A 4,179-nucleotide genomic window follows, 5' to 3' on the forward strand; every position below is an offset into this window, starting at 1 on the left:
CCCGACCACGGCTCCTGTGGACAAAAGATTTTCTTAGCAAGTGTTAGGGCCACCATGGACGTCCAGGACACAAAGCAGACAAACATTCTCCAAGCCGTCGCAGCATTTGCATTTGTAAAGCCAAAATAAGAGATTTATTTTTTTTGATACAAAAGTTCAATGTGTGAGATATGTCCCAAATTGTAGTTTAAAACATATTCAAAATGATAAACAAAATGTGAAGAGGTTACAGTGTGGACTTTATGTCAAAGACGTCTAAGTGTTGTGTTGCAGAGATATCTGCAGTGAACATTGTAAGAAGCTAGCCCTGCTCCGTTCCGTCCTGTAACACCACGTGTACCTCAAAAGGCCAGTCTGCTCTCAGTCCAACATGAGGGGATGGAGAAGTAGAGCTGCACCGAGGGCGTGTCAATAATAAACCCATGGCCTGTGTACATTTTGATAGTTTGCTTGTTGTATTCAATCAAAAGTGACAGAATAGAAAAAACAACTTTCCCGGGAGATGGACACCCAGTACGCAGGGGGTTTGTTCTGGATACATTTGATTTGATACAGCCACAGGCTGGGGCCCCGTCTCCCAGAGCTGCTGAGTGCTGACCACTCTCCTCCAGGCGGGTCGGTCTCCTGGTGCAGGCAGGACGAGGCAAAACTACACAAACAGTACAGCCGGCGGTTAGTGCCACAGAAAACACAAAGTAAATTATAGGACGACGCCATACGTGAAGATTATTAGATAACAGTGTTATTCTTCCCCTGCTGTGAGTTAGTACTATGCTTCTTGTTTTAAATAACTGATGACTGTACATTGAGATTGTATGGAACCAGTGGTAGAGGTGAAGTGTTGCCCCCTGCTTCTTTGGAGTATGTGGCTAGGCTTCACAGATTGCTCCTTTAAAATACCAATATGAAACATATACAGCAACCTGTTCCCTGCTCCTTTGTATGCTCTGGTTATCGCAAAAAGGTCTTGAAAGAAGCGATGCTCTACAGTTAGTTTCCAAGGAAGGTCTCTCTCATGGCTTTTAAAGCGAGCTGTCTGGGCTGTTCTGACGTATCGTCAGCTATTATTCCTAATGCCTCTCATGGGGCCGTCCTCTCCATAAACTCTTCCCCTTCACGGAGCCTCTGCCTGCCGTCCCCAGCATGCTTGTTAACAGACACAGACACACACATTAGTCTAACTCATGTTTCCCACAAGCCCACCAACCCAAAGCTCCTGCTTATCACTCAGCCTCTGCTCCGTGTGTGTGTGTACGTAAATGAGAGGTGTGTATAGCTGCTTGCTCACATTTATATTCCTGCTCTGCCCTCGGATGAAACCTCTCGAAGTATGCACACCTTTTCTTTATTCCAGCATCCTACCTCTTGAACGCCTAGTGTGTTTGTTTTTTTGGCTTGAACAGTAGAACAGTTTGACCCAGAATCCATTAGCAGGGAAGCACAGCTGCAAATGTTGTACTTGAATATAAATAGCAATATACTGATGAAGAAGGAATCTTGTGTAAGATATTCTGATATATGGTTTAACACATCATCGCAGCAAATATTCAGACTCGGCGCCAAGAGGAATGCCGTCTTTGGTGCATGAATCTCTGCAGGTCAAGCGGAGTTTGAAGGCAGTCGCATTACTGTATCTGCATAAATATAATATAAGTTCCTCAAAAGGGTTGAGGTCAAGCACATCAAAACTACTCTAAAGTATTAAAGAGAAACGTACCCCAGGGTAAGCTAAGCAACTGTAAGCAAACCCAAATCAAAACACCAGTGCGAATAACTAAATCTCCAGAATTAACAGACGGGATGTGTTGCAGGGTCCAGGCTTGTGCAGTGGAGCGTCCTGCTTCATAGGACTGTGAAGACATCCAGTCGCCTCCTGCATGAGCACAGACAGTATGCTCCTGGTAAACACCGGGAGCAGGCCATTACACAGCTATTAGTGAGAAAATAAACAGAGCGAGCCCCTCATTGTTCGAATCAAATCTTTCAGTAATTTCACATAAGGATTTTCTCATTATTGTCTCAGTTGTTTTCTAGTTACAGCGAGTTCACATGCTGGCCATTATTTAAAAAGCAACTCTTCTTAGTTGTTTGTCAAACTCGGAATCCATCGGCTATCGGTCTGACGACGAGAAGCCTCCAGGGAGACAGCTGGTGTTCCTCAAATGGTTTGTCTTTGTGTTGAGAAGTGGTGGGGGCATATCTTTGAAACAGTCTTCAACATATGGGATTTTAGGCAATGCAGCAGGGGGCAAATAAACTTTTAAAAAACGTTTGAGGGTTTCGGTGTAGCCAGCGCACATCTGAGCATTAAGCAACTTGAGACGGCAGAATGGAGTTGGAGACACATCTAGTGATTTCTTTTTACTGTAACACTGCAGCATGATGCATCGGTGAACTGAATGACAGTCGGGGTGGTGGTAGTGGTATGCTCAGCACCTCATCTCACAATCAAAACTGTATTAACAACCTTTTCACATTCATTCTGAACGATAGCATCAGAGCAAATCGTGTCTTGCTTTAATCTCAGGAGAAACATGTCAGGTGAATCTTGATGAAGCTACGTCTTTGCTGCAAGCTCTTTAGATGCTCGTTTAATCAAAGCTGCAGCATGCCGCTAGCCTGCGGCGCCGCTGTCGACAGCCTTTGGGGGATTAAAGCTCATTTCCCTTTTGGTCAGAGTCTCTCTTTTGAGGGAGCAACTCGCTCCGGCGCTGGGCGAGAGTACTATCCAGTTGTCACTGATAACTAGCTTACTGTTGTTTGATGCTGGGCATGTCTCTGCGGTGCCCCAGCTCATCTATCACAGTAACTGTGAGTGGCGGACGGGGACGGTGGAGGAACAGAGGCTGCTCCGACCCTCCCTTCTCTTACTATATACTTAGTAATCTGTGCCGAGGCTATTCCCTCAATAGAGAATGGAGACCTTGTGTTCTGAGGCTCCAGATGGGCAAAGACAACACAGCACACATCACTACGACTCTCCAGTGGGATAACTAGGGAGGCTATGTGAGGATATTGTGCCGCATGCAAGAGTTTTGTGTAAAAATGATAAAAATGTAATGTGATGATAATACAATGTTAGTAACACTTTCTATGATGCCTTTAATGCATAATTATAATGTGTTGTATTCTGCTTAGAGCACTGTAAAATTATAGTTATAAGCTTATACATATTCATAATGCTTTATAACAATAATCATAACACATAATAAAGCATTTTATATTGACTTATAAAGTCAAGTCAATCATACTTCATAATTGCTGGTCACTCACTGTAGATAAAGCAAACAAAGTTACTGTAGGGGGTCTACAGTAACTTATAATCACATTTTAATACATTATGCAGTGCTATTAGCAGATTATAATGCATTATAAGTATATTCATAATACATTATAGACATGGGAATCATAGAAAGTGTTACCAAGTTATTTTCTCTTTCAGTTTCTTATTATGCGCAATGGGCTCGTACATGAACACAGTATTTTCTGGCACAGTTTATGTCATATTTTCATATGAGAAATTGTGTCATTGTTTTAAAACTGGTTTAAAGTTGTCGAGTTTAGAAAAGGTGATGTCACGCATCCATGCAGCGATCAAAGTTTAGCGACATTTGAATGAAAACATGATGGCAGTTGACAGGATGTTTGTTTAGGTTGTCAGGCCACTGTCAATCAAATCTGATCAAACCACTCCTACACGGTCCCGCTGAAGCAAATGATTGAATGTTGAACTGTTAAGGAGACACTCTACAGGCAAAACCTTTGTGTTTCTCATGCGCTGGTCAATTATGAGAGTTTGGGCTATTTTGCTTCTATAACATGTTTTCTTTCAGATTTGTGGAAGGAAAACATCCTTAATACACATTTAGGTGATTATTTTACTAACGTTGTAAATTTCAGAAAACTTGTAATAAAAAAAGGAACGCCTTAATGTAAGTAACTGACAAGAGAAGTTTCATAGTGATATCTATTAGTTAAAAGGTGTACCCTATTTACTGTGTCTCCCCTTGGTGGATGATACCTATGGGTGTTTTGTTAGCCAAACTTTGATCCTTTGATTATTGTATATTTTGTCACAAATGTTCACATCCACTTTCATTCATAGTATAGTGAAATATGTAAGATTTTAAACCAAGTTTTCAGTAGATTAAATCCATAAAACTACACTAAAACTATGAA

This window comes from Cottoperca gobio, chromosome 17 (assembly GCF_900634415.1).
Source record: "Cottoperca gobio chromosome 17, fCotGob3.1, whole genome shotgun sequence".
Taxonomy (NCBI): Eukaryota; Metazoa; Chordata; class Actinopteri; order Perciformes; family Bovichtidae; genus Cottoperca; species Cottoperca gobio.